Source organism: Ranitomeya variabilis, chromosome 6, assembly GCF_051348905.1.
Source record: "Ranitomeya variabilis isolate aRanVar5 chromosome 6, aRanVar5.hap1, whole genome shotgun sequence".
Taxonomy (NCBI): domain Eukaryota; kingdom Metazoa; phylum Chordata; class Amphibia; order Anura; family Dendrobatidae; genus Ranitomeya; species Ranitomeya variabilis.
Genome location: NC_135237.1, coordinates 425911 through 439632, shown reverse-complemented (window position 1 = coordinate 439632; position 13722 = coordinate 425911). Strand labels below are relative to the sequence as shown.

At 47.4% G+C, this 13722-nt stretch overlaps 1 protein-coding gene and 1 long non-coding RNA gene across 2 annotated transcripts in view; one reads left to right on the top strand and one right to left on the bottom strand.

Annotated features, from left to right (window-relative positions):
• Positions 1-13722, top strand: part of LOC143783204 (tyrosinase-like) — a 238609-nt gene that overhangs the window by 27067 nt on the left and 197820 nt on the right. The window lies entirely within an intron of this gene.
• On the bottom strand, positions 4965-7082 carry LOC143783203 (uncharacterized). The gene is made up of 5 exons (XR_013217120.1): positions 6898-7082; positions 6751-6815; positions 6454-6652; positions 6199-6354; positions 4965-6117 (listed from the first exon to the last, which is right to left on the bottom strand). It is a non-coding gene; the product is annotated as an uncharacterized LOC143783203 (long non-coding RNA).

The window sequence follows — 13722 nt, the reverse complement described above, 5'->3', positions numbered from 1 at the left end:
GCCAACACAATGATTTTTCTTGCCTGTAGGGGTGCTACAACTCCCTCCCCCTGTTTGCTGCTGTCCTCGCTCTGCATGTCCTCCTGCCAGGTTGGGTCAGTTACTATATCATCCACCACCTTGTCTTCAACTTCCACACCCTGGTCCTCCTCCTGACTTTCTGGAAATTGCGTCTCATCCTTGTCCACCTCTTGTGACACGTTCCCACCATTGCCTTCGTGTGACCGTGGCTGCTCAAATATTTGGACATCACTGCATGCGATCTCATCTTACCCCGCTTCAAGTGGACTGGGCAATAGGCCCGAGTCTATAAATGGAAAAGTGAACAGCTCTTCGGAGTGTCCAAGTGTAGGATAATTTGACTCCAGGCACTCATGTGAGCTCTGGATTGCTTTGTAATAAAATTATCAGGATATTCCTGGCCACTGATACCTGTGGCTATGTATATTCGGTCAATATATGTAATAGGCAGCAGCAGCAGGCAGTAATGGAATGAACCCTCTTGATGTATGCAATCAGGGCCGGACTGGCCATCGGGCATTTCTGGCAAATGCCAGAAGGGCCGGTGCTAGTAGTGGGCTGCTCGATCCGACTCCCCCTCGCCAGCACCGCCGCATTCAACTATACTGGCGTCTATGACGTCGGTACAGTTCAATGCATTGATGGAGGAGAGAGCATCTGCTGATGCCCCCTCTCCCATCATTCCCCGCTCTGCCTCTGACACTGCGGGTACGTAATGACGTCATATCATTGCGTACCTGCTGTGTGCAGGCAGACTGCAGCCGCTGAGACCGGAGCCGGGAGCAGCACGGGGCACAAGGAGAGGTGAGGATTGTGTGTTTTTTTATTATATCAATGAGTGGTAACTGGATTGTTGGGCTATTCGGGGGGCGCTACATGTGCTATTTATAGCACCACGTGTTCTATTTATATGGGCAGTGGATGACATTCTCCAGCACTATGTGTGCTATTTATATGGGCATTGGATGGCATTCTCCAGCACTATGTGTACTATTGGTGTGAGCACTGGATGGCATTTTCTAGCACATGTGTGCTATTTATATGGGCAGTGGATGGCATTCTCCAGCACTATGTGTACTATTAGTGTGGGCACTGGATGGCATTCTCCAGCAGTATGTGTACTATTGGTGTGGGCACTGGATGGTATTTTCCAGCACATGTGTGCTATTTATATGGGCAGTGGATGGCATTCTCCAGCACTATGTGTACTATTGGTGTGGGCACTGGATGGCATTCTCCAGCACTATGTGTACTATTGGTGTGGGCACTGGATGGCATTTTCCAGCACATGTGTGCTATTTATATGGGCAGTGGATGGCATTCTCCAGCACTATGTGTACTATTGGTGTGGGCACTGGATGGCATTCTCCAGCACTATGTGTACTATTGGTGTGGGCACTGGATGGCATTTTCCAGCACATGTGTGCTATTTATATGGGCAGTGGATGGCATTCTCCAGCACTATGTGTACTATTTATATGGGCAGTGGATGGCATTCTCCAGCACTATGTGTACTATTGGTGTGGGCACTGGATGGCATTCTCCAGCACTATGTGTACTATTGGTGTGGGCACTGGATGGCATTTTCCAGCACATGTGTGCTATTTATATGGGCAGTGGATGGCATTCTCCAGCACTATGTGTACTATTGGTGTGGGCACTGGATGGCATTCTCCAGCACTATGTGTACTATTGGTGTGGGCACTGGATGGCATTTTCCAGCACATGTGTGCTATTTATATGGGCAGTGGATGGCATTCTCCAGCACTATGTGTACTATTGGTGTGGGCACTGGATGGCATTCTCCAGCACTATGTGTACTATTGGTGTGGGCACTGGATGGCATTCTCCAGCACATGTGTGCTATTTATATGGGCAGTGCATGGCATTCTCCATTTGTCCTCCTTTTTGAGATACTGTTTAGCAATATGTAGACATTATATGACATAACTGAGAAAAGAGTGTTCTCTATGCAACCGACCAGAACTCCTCCTGCATGTTCTATCTGTGGGCAGTGGACTTAATTCTCCACCACTATGTACTATTTATATGGACAGTGGATGGCATTCTCCAGCACCATGTGCACTATTTTTATGGGCAGTGGATGGTCTGTGAGAGCCAGAAATCTTACATGTTTTTAGATGACTCAATACTTATTTTCTCCAATACTTATATTCTCTGGGGGGCTACATTATATTCCATGGGGGGCTGTATTATATTCGATGAGGGACGATTGCATCATACTCTTTTATGGGGCTACATTATATTCTATGGGGAAGTAGGCTGTATTATATTCTATGTATTAAATGTATTCTATGTATTAAATTTATTATATTCTATGAGGGGTGATTGCATCATACTCTATGAGGGGGCTGCATTATATCCTATGGGGAGCTGCATTATACTATGTGAGGAGGGCTGCATTGTATTCTATGGAGAGGCTACATTATATTCTATGGGGGGCTGCATTATGCTCTATGAGGGGGCTGCATTATATTCTCTGGGGGGTTACATTATACTCAGGGGGCTACGATATATTCTGTGGGGTGGCTGCATTATACTCTGGAGTTTCATCATTATACTATATGTGGGCTGCATTATACTGTATCGAGGACTATGGGGAATACATTATACTATATGAAGAACTATGGGGTGCATTATGCTATGGGAAGTGAATTGTATTACATGGATGACTATGGAGGTGCATTATACTATATGGAGCACTATGAGGAATGTATTATACTATATGGAGGACTGAGCAGTGCATTTTCGATAGTTCTCATGGTGATTGCAGATGCTGACTGTCGATTTGTCGCCATGGATGTTGGCTCATTTGGATGAGGAAAGGAAATTACTCTCAGACTGTCAAAGACTCAGACATGGGCCAACGTTTGTATGGGAATAATTTCAATTTTCCAACGGCACGACCTCTTCCGGACACTGAAGGACCGCCAATGCCATTTGTTGTGGTTGGAGATGAGGCGTTTCAAATGTGTGCAACCTCATAAAACCATACTCGAGTCGGGGCTTGAATCACACCAAAAGGATTTACAACTACCGACTAACAAAGGCACGAAGAACTGTGGAGTATGCCTTCGTTTTGCTGGCATCTAAATGGCACATTTTGGGAACAGCCATCAATCTAAAAACTAAGACAATTGATGAGGTTGTCAAAGCATGTGTTGCTCTGCACAATTACATCCTGGCAAAAGGGCAACACCACTTGAAACTTGAGGAACCTGTTGTTAACACATTGCGTGATTACCAAGATCACCCTCTGAGGACTACTGTGGAAATTCTACAAATGAGGGATAACTTTGCTGCCTCCTTTGTTTCTGATATTGGACGTGTGGCATGGCAAGACCAAATGGTTTAATCCGCTTGTAAATGTACCTGTATTGTTTGCTGACTTTAATAATAATAATAATAATAATACCTCCACTGTAGCAACCGTTATACAATACACATGTGTACATTTTCAAATAAAGAGATAAACATAGTGATTGTGAAAACAAAACATTTTTTATTAACAAAAATAAAAACAATTTTTCATTTAACAAACATTAACCCCTTCCCGACATGTGACGGTATAGTACGTCACATGTCGGGACCCCCGCTTTGATGTGCGCTCCGGCGGTGAGCGCACATCAAAGTCGCGACATGTCAGCTGTTTTTTACAGCTGACATGTGCGCGCAATAGCGGCGGGTGAAATCGCGATCACCCGCCGCTATTAACTAGTTAAATGCCGCTGTCAAGCGCAGACAGCGGCATTTAACTACCGCATCCGGCCGTGCGGCCGGATATGAGCGCATCGCCGACCCCCGTCACATGATCGGGGGTCGGCGATGTGTCAGGAAGGTAACCATAGAGGTCCTTGAGACCTCTATGGTTACTGATTGCCGGTGGCTGTGAGCGCCACCCTGTGGTCGGCGCTCACAGCACACCTGCAAATCTGCTGTGTAGCAGCGATCTTATGATCACTGCTGCATAGCAGAGCCGATCGGGCTGTGCCTGCTTCTAGCCTCCCATGGAGGCTATTGAAGCATGGCAAAAGTAAAAAAAAAAAGTTTTTAAAAATGTGAAAAAAATAAAAAAAATATAAAAGTTTAAATCACCCCCCTTTCGCCCCAATCAAAATAAATCAATAAAAAAAAAACCCAACCTACACATATTTGGTATCGCCGCGTTCAGAATCGCCCGATCTATCAATAAAAAAAAAGCATTAACCTGATCGCTAAATGGCGTAATGAGAAAAAAATTCGAAACGCCAGATTTACGTTTTTTTGGTCGCCACGACATTGCATTAAAATGCAATAACGGGCGATCAAAAGAACGTATCTACACCAAAATGCTATCATTAAAAACGCCAGCTCGGCACGCAAAAAATAAGCCCTCACCTGACCCCAGATCACGAAAAATGGAGACGCTACGAGTATCGGAAAATGGCGCAATTTTGTTTTGTTTTGTTTTTTGCAAAGTTTGGAATTTTGTTTCACCACTTAGGTGAAAAATAACCTAGTCATGTTAGGTGTCTATAAACTCGTAGTGACCTGGAGAATCATAATGGCAGGTCAGTTTTAGCATTTAGTGAACCTAGCAAAATAGGCAAGCAAAAAACAAGTGTGGGATTGCACTTTTTTTGCAATTTCACTGCACTTGGAATTTTTTTCCCGTTTTCTAGTACACGACATGCTAAAACCAATGATGTCGTTCAAAAGTACAACTCGTCCCGCAAAAAATAAGCCCTCACATGGCTAAATTGACGGAAAAATAAAAAAGTTATGGCTCTGGGAAGGAGGGTAGCGAAAAACGAAAATGGAAAAACGGAAAAAGCTCCGGGGGTGAAGGGGTTAATGATGTGATGGTATGACATTGTGGACCTGGGGGGTATCGGGCTGGGATGATTGTGTAGGAGTGGGTGAGGAAGTGGTTACAGGGGTCACGGAGGGTGTGGTCTATGATTTGACACATGGGAGTAAATAACTGGGCAGATGAGACATTGGGAGCAGATGGAACATTGGGGGAAGACAATACATTAGGAGTGGAAGATGAATTGGAAGGGATAGACACACTGGAAGGGATAGACTCAAGGGAAGGTGTAGAGAGATTGGAAAACAGAGACAAATTGGGAGGTGAGGGTGGAGATGGTGGGTAAATTTTTTTGCCAAGTTTTCTTCTCCCTGGCTTTTGTTTTTGTTGTGTACTGGGCGCTTTTTTTTGCTGTTCCCTCTGCGTTTTTTTCTTTCTTGATCAAGAGGTGCTGCACTCAGTGGCGTGGTAGAAGCAGCACGCAGGGGTGCTGCACTTGGCTGAGTGGTGGAAGCAGCATGCAGGGGTGCTGCACTCGGCTGTGTGGGAGCTGCTTGCTCCACGGGTGCTGCACTCGGCTGCATGGTGGGAACCGCATGCCGCAGGGGTGCTGCTCTCAGTTGCGTGGTGTAGCTGGGAACTGTAGGAACTGCCATAATGTCCAGCGGTGGTGGTGGAGGATAGTTCACTTGCGCTGAAGTCAGTTGTTGGTATCCAAGTCCTTGTGGGGCTGGCGTATTCTGCCACTGGTGCTGTGCTGACCCTTGTTGCCGTGTAGGAAATGAAATGTGTGGTGGCTGGTGATAACTTGACTATAAGCAGCCTGATAGGCCTTCATTACATAGAGCTGGAGATCAGGCGGCAGGTTTTCCAATGCACCCCGCTCTATTGCAGAAAAAAAATGTTGTGCCGGTCTCTGAATGTCGTCTTCTGGGCGGTCAAGGCATCTGTGGACTTCCTGGAAAAGTGTGTCCATCTGAGTGAACCCACTATCCAGTCTTTCTACAACTGCCCTCATCCCATCCTGGAAGACCGAGCTTAAGTGAATAAACTCGGGCATGATTGATCTCTCCCAGGGCCTCTGCCACTGACAAGAAGACCCAAGAAAACCAATGGCAGAGGGCTGGGAGAGGGTTAAACCTGATGGACTGGCTGCCTGTTCCCCAGCCTGTGAAGCCTGCCTGGTTGCTCCATCGCTGCTGGATGATTGGGACTGTTCGTTGGCTGGTCGATGACTGGCCGCTCCAACTGAGGACGATCCAGGTTGTGTTGTGCTGCTCCAGGTTCTGTGTGGAAAATAAATGAAAACATTAAACTGAAAAAATATATACTTTATATAATAGTAAGACAACACAAAAGATACTCACGTTCACTGAGCAACCGCAGGCCTCAGAAAAAACAGCATACGATGGTATTTATATTTCTTGAGCTTTGGAGCAGCACCACTTCTAACACGAATCTCCTCTCTTAATTCTTATTGAAGTGATCCTTCATGGACCGCCAACAGACTTTGACTCTCTTCACTGTGAAGGGGGAAGAAAAAAAAGGTTTAAATAAATTGTGAAAAAAGGCACCTACATTTACAGGAAAACAGATGCGTCAGACCACATTGCAATACTTACGAAAATCCTTTCTGTCTTGTGGGGTGGCATGGTCCCAATCAGCCAACAGCGATCTGGCCACTTCTTCCCAGAGTCGTCGAATCAATCCTGAGTCAGAATGCTGACAATCATGGGTGTCCCACAATGCTACTCGCTCTTGCACAAGAGGAATGAGTTTGTAATTGTCAATCTCGGGTTTGCCTTCCTCAAGTTGTGGAACCTATAGATCAAATTAAAAAAAAAATCAATATAAGTCATATAGTTTTAAAGAAAAAAACTGAAAACAAATTCAATTTAATGAAAAGACTACTTACGCACCGTCTTTCCTCCTCAGTAACTTGAGCACGACGACCATGGGAATATTCATTTCCACTCGACTGCTCCTGTAAAGAAAATACATGATTATTACCACATGTGTAGTATTGACAGTCAATACATACCAATCAGCATATAAAATGTGATTACTTAATCAGTGTCATGTCCACTGTTGGAAGCAGAGTCTTCACTGGAGGACATGTTGGAAAAGCAGGCAGCAGCCAAGTGCAACACTACAGAAAAGAACAGATAAAAAAAATTGAAGTTGTTAAAAGAGTCAACAACAATGTAGCCAAAGGGAAAAAAACACCGCACAGTCTACAAGGAAAAAAAAGCAAAACATAAGACACAGAGTGAGAGTGTGAGACTGGGCAGAGCAACATAGTAATATTAAAGTACAGACACTCATACTTACATTAAGTAGCAGCTGAGATGGCCAGTGCCACCCCCCTGGCAGGAGAAATCAGGGCCAGTACCACACCTCCGGACAGGAGAAATCCGTGATAGGACCACACCACCGGACAGGAGAAATCCGTGATAGGACCACATCACCGGACAGGAGAAATCAGGGCCAGTACCACACCTCCGGACAGGAGAAATCAGGGCCAGTACCACACCACCGGACAGGAGAAATCTGTGATAGGACCACATCACCGGACAGGAGAAATCAGGGCCAGTACCACACCACCGGACAGGAGAAATCAAGGCCAGTACCACACCACCAGACAGGAGAAATCCATGATAGGACCACACCACCGGACAGGAGAAATCAGGGCCAGTACCACACCTCCGGACAGGAGAAATCCGTGATAGGACCACACCACCGGACAGGAGAAATCCGTGATAGGACCACATCACCGGACAGGAGAAATCAGGGCCAGTACCACACCTCCGGAAAGGAGAAATCAGGGCCAGTACCACACCACCGGACAGGAGAAATCTGTGATAGGACCACATCACCGGACAGGAGAAATCAGGGCCAGTACCACACCACCGGACAGGCGAAATCAAGGCCAGTACCACACCACCAGACAGGAGAAATCCGTGATAGGACCACACCACTGGACAGGAGAAATCAGGGCCAGTACCACACCTCCGGACAGGAGAAATCCGTGATAGGACCACACCACCGGACAGGAGAAATCCGTGATAGCACCACATCACCGGACAGGAGAAATCAGGGCCAGTACCACACCTCTGGACAGGAGATATCAGGGCCAGTACCACACCACCGGACAGGAGAAATCAGGGCCAGTACCACACCTCCAGACAGGAGAAATCAGGGCCAGTACCACACCACCAGACAGGAGAAATCCATGATAGGACCACACCACCAGACAGGAGAAATCAGGGCCAGTACCATACCACCAGACAGGAGAAATCTGTGATAGGACCACACCACAGGACAGGAGAAATCAGGGCCAGTACCACACCACCGGACAGGAGAAATCAGGGCCAGTACCACACCACCGGACAGGAGAAATCAGGGCCAGCACCGCACCACCGGACAGGAGAAATTCGTGACAGGAGAACCGCACAGTCTACAAGGAATAGAAAGCAAAACATAAGACACTAAGTGATGAAGAGTGTGAGACTGGGCAGAGCAACATAGTAATATAAAAGTACAGACACTCATACTTACATTAAGTAGCAGCTGAGAGGGCCAGTACCACACCCCCGGACAGGAGAAATCAGGACCAATACCACAACTCCGGACAGGAGAAATCCGTGATAGGACCACACCACCGGACAGGAGAAATCCGTGATAGCACCACATCACTGGACAGGAGAAATCAGGGCCAGTACCACACCTCCGGACAGGAGAAATCAGGGCCAGTACCACACCACCGGACAGGAGAAACCAGGGCCAGTACCACACCTCCAGACAGGAGAAATCAGGGCCAGTACCACACCACCAGACAGGAGAAATCCGTGATAGGACCACACCACCAGACAGGAGAAATCAGGGCCAGTACCATACCACCAGACAGGAGAAATCCGTGATAGGACCACACCACAGGACAGGAGAAATCAGGGCCAGTACCACACCACCGGACAGGAGAAATCAGGGCCAGAAATTCGTGACAGGAGAACCGCACAGTCTACAAGGAATAGAAAGCAAAACATAAGACACTAAGTGACGAAGAGTGTGAGACTGGGCAGAGCAACATAGTAATATGAAAGTACAAACACTCATACTTACATTAAGTAGCAGCTGAGAGGGCCAGTACCACACCCCCGGACAGGAGAAATCAGGACCAGTACCACAACTCCAGACAGGAGAAATCAGGGCCAGTACCACACCTCCAGACAGGAGAAATCAGGGCCAGTACCACACCTCCGGACAGGAGAAATCTGTGATAGGACCACATCACCGGACAGGAGAAATCAGGGCCAGTACCACACCTCCGGACAGGAGAAATCCGTAATATGACCACACCACCGGACAGGAGAAATCAGGGCCAGTACCACACCTCCGGACAGGAGAAATCTGTGATAGGACCACATCACCGGACAGGAGAAATCAAGGCCAGTACCACACCACCGGACAGGAGAAATCCGTGATATGACCACACCACCGGACAGGAGAAATCAGGGCCAGTACCACACCTCCGGACAGGAGAAATCCGTGATAGGACCACACCACCGGACAGGAGAAATCCGTGATAGGACCACATCACCGGACAGGAGAAATCAGGGCCAGTACCACACCTCCGGACAGGAGAAATCAGGGCCAGTACCACACCACCGGACAGGAGAAATCAGGGCCAGTACCACACCTCCGGACAGGAGAAATCCGTGATAGGATGACACCACCAGACAGGAGAAATCCGTGATAGGACCACATCACCGGACAGGAGAAATCAGGGCCAGTACCACACCTCCGGACAGGAGAAATCAGGGCCAGTACCACACCACCGGACAGGAGAAATCAGGGCCAGTACCACACCTCCGGACAGGAGAAATCAGGGCCAGTACCACACCACCAGACAGGAGAAATCAGGGCCAGTACCATACCACCAGACAGGAGAAATCAGGGCCAGTACCATACCACCAGACAGGAGAAATCCGTGATAGGACCACACCACCGGACAGGAGAAATCAGGGCCAGTACCACACCACCAGACAGGAGAAATCAGGGCCAGTACCATACCACCAGACAGGAGAAATCCGTGATAGGACCACACCACCGGACAGGAGAAATCAGGGCCAGTACCACACCACCGGACAGGAGAAATCATCATGGCCAGTGCCACACCACCGGACAGGAGAAATCAGGGCCAGCACCGCACCACCAGACAGGAGAAATTCGTGACAGGAGAACCGCACAGTCTACAAGGAATAGAAAGCAAAACATAAGACACTAAGTGACGAAGAGTGTGAGACTGGGCAGAGCAACATAGTAATATAAAAGTACAGACACTCATACTTACTAGGGTTGAGCAACTTTCATTTTTTTAAGATCGAGTCGGGTTTTGCGAAACCCGACTTTGTCCAAAGTCGAGTCGAGTGCAGTCGGCCGATTATCGCGAAAAGTCGGGGATCGACCAAAACATGAAACCCAATGCAAGTCAATGGGGAAGCATAGTCGGCAGTGAGTGGAGGCCAGGAAAACACCTACAGTGCCCATTTTAATGCCAAAAACATCCATTCTTGTTTCTGAAGCTTGTCAATCTTAATTAACTTTATAATAATAGTTGGGCATTGGAAATTGGGGGTCATTTGGCAAAAGTTGTGGGGGGTAGGGCTGGTTCAAGGTTTTAGTGGGCCCAGGAAACGTGGACTACGTCACGGCGGTGGAGCAGGGAGAGGTAAGTATTTCAACGTTGCAAGTGCTGTGATCCTGAGCAAGCAGGGGGGGCCCACTCGTTCGCATTGGCACTGGCACAGGGCCCCTCAAAGTACAGCGGTGTGTTTGCACGGCGGGGGCGCCTCCCATCGGCAGCGACACTTTTGCGTACTCTGAGGGGCCCTGTGCCTGTGACGTCGCCAACGAGTATGCCCCCTACCTGTTAAAGAAACCTGCACTTTCATCTGCACCTTCCTCTTTGTCCCTGTGTAAGGTGGTATAGTATGCGGGAAGGGGAACCTGACTTTCAGCAGGGTCAGATTGTGGCTGTGTAGCGTGCAAGGGGAATGTAGTGGTCTGGGTCAAGGTACCACAAGACTCATGTAGCACCGGCTGGGCAATGGGCAGGATGAGGAGGAAACACTCATATAGGGCCAAATAATAAAGTGGGTTAAATGCAATTCAAAATTGGTAACAGGACTAACCAGGCAGCATTGCTTAGTTCAGTGGAGGACAACTGTAATGAGAGGCAGACACAGTTAGTAGGCCCAAATAATAAAGTGGGCAAAATAAAGTTCAAAATTGGTAACAGGAGTAAACAGGCGGCACTGCTTTGTTCAGTGGAGGAGAACACCTTTGAGCGGCAGACACCGTTAGTAGGCCCAACCCAACTAGTAGGTAGTAGGCCCTATGCAGTTTAATATTACAAATGAAGGCCGAAAGCCTGAAGATTAAAGGTCAGGAAAATAACACAGGACAACACCAAGGTGCGGCACACACTGTTAGTAGGCCCCAACCACCAAATTTTTAAAAAACAGCACTTAATGAGAGCCAGAAGGTTGAAGCTCAGATTTATACAGTGGAGGACAACACCAGGGAGCGGCAGACACCGTTAGTATGCCCAAACCACCAAATTGTTTTTAAAAAGCACTTAACGAGAGCCAGAAGGTTGAAGCTCAGATTTATACAGTGGAGGACAACACCAGGGAGCGGCAGGCACCGTTAGTAGGCCCTAACCACCAATTTTTTTTAAAAAAGCACTTAATGAGAGCCAGAAGGTTGAAGCTCAGATTTATACAGTGGGGGACAACACCAGGGAGCGGCAGACACAGTTAGTATGCCCCAACCACCAAATTTTTAAAAAACAGCACTTAATGAGAGCCAGAAGGTTGAAGCTCAGATTTATACAGTGGAGGACAACACCAGGGAGCGGCAGACACTGTTAGTAGGCCCCAACCACCAATTTTTTTTAAAAAAGCACTTAATGAGAGCCAGAAGGTTGAAGCTCAGATTTATACAGTGGAGGACAACACCAGGAAGCGGCAGACACAGTTAGTATGCCCCAACCACCAAATTTTTTTTAAAAAGCACTTAATGAGAGCCAGAAGGTTGAAGCTCAGATTTATACAGTGGAGGAAAACACCAGGGAGCGGCAGACACCGTTAGTAGGCCCTAACCACCAATTTTTTTTTAAAAAAGCACTTAATGAGAGCCAGAAGGTTGAAGCTCAGATTTATACAGTGGAGGACAACACCAGGGAGCGGCCGGCAGACACTGTTAGTAGGCCCCAACCACCAAATTTTTCTTAAAAAGCACTTAATGAGAGCCAGAAGGTTGAAGCTCAGATTTATACAGTGGAGGACAACACCAGGGAGCGGCAGACACCGTTAGTAGGCCCTAACCACCAATTTTTTTTAAAAAAAGCACTTAATGAGAGCCAGAAGGTTGAAGCTCAGATTTATACAGTGGAGGACAATTTGAATTAGGGACTGCAGACAGACTTAGTAGGCTGTCCCCTGTGGACCATGCATCCACCACATTAACCCATTGCGCCGTAATGGACACGTAACCTTCCGTGGCCATGCCTACAGGTCCATGTGTATGTTGTCAGGTACACCTTTGTACTCACAGATTGCCAGAGTGCATGGACAATGCGGTCTTTTACATGCTGGTGGAGGGTTGGGATGGCTTTTCTCGCAAAAGAAGTGTCGACTGGTTAGCTTGTAGCGTGGTACAGCGTAGTCCATCATGGCTTTATTAATATTAAATAAAATATATAAATAGGCTCTATGAACTTTTAAATAGGTTCCAGGGGTACACGGGCAGCATTGTTGTGGTCAGTGAAGGAGGATTGCAAGGAGGGACCGCAGACAGGCTTACTAGGCTTAAAATAAATAAAAATAGGCTCAAGGCACTTAGAGTTATCTCGCAGGGGTACACAGGCAGCATTGTTGTGGTCAGTGGAGGATGCAAGGAGGGACCGCAGACAGGCTTACTAGGCCTAAAATAAATAAAAATAGGCTCAAGGCACTTAGAGTTATCTCGCAGGGGTACACAGGCAGCATTGGTGTGGTCAGCGGAGGACGATTGCAAGGAGTGTCTGACACAGTTATTACTCACAAAAAATAAATAGATGTTAATGTCTTGCAAAACAACAGCAAAAAAAAAAAGTGTGGCATACTTAGGTACAGGGGTGGGCTCATCTGCTGAGTTTCTGACATAGTAATTTGGCAGTAAGTATTTACTGGTGTCAATATAGGACACTGACCCAGACTACTTTAACTAGCATCATAGATGTCAACAAATTGGTATTGTCAGTGCCAGGCATTGAATGATGTCAGCGCATAGACTAACCATTGGTGGAGCTGTGAGAGATAATTTTGCACGTGGTAGAGCACAGTTTGAGCTGGGGGGGGTGAACTCTCTTGTGGCCGGCGGTACCGTCCCAGGGCCCCTCATGTTACAACGGTGTGTCTGACGTTGGGTGCGCGCCACCACCGCCAGAGACACTTTATTGTACTGTGAGGGACCCAGTGGCAGTGCCGTCGACCAAAAGCGGGCACACCCACCTCTTCAGACAAACGGCACTCTAACGGGTGCTTGCGCCAAGTGGCGAGACCACGGCCCCGTGGGGGTAGTTTTCCCATTGAGGGAGGTGTAAACATGTCGTATGCTGGACAAACAGCTGCTGCAAATTAAGAGATTGGAACACTCAGTAAGACCAGTCCACAAGCAAGACCTTTTTATAGGAAAGCTAGGTGTCAGCCGGGAAAGGTGGGGCAAAATAATTTGAATTCCAGGAGTGGTTCATTTTAATGAAGGTTAGATCATCCACATTTTGGGTAGCCAGACGAGTCATTTTTTTCGGTTAATATTGAACCAGCAGCACTGAATACTCTTTCTGA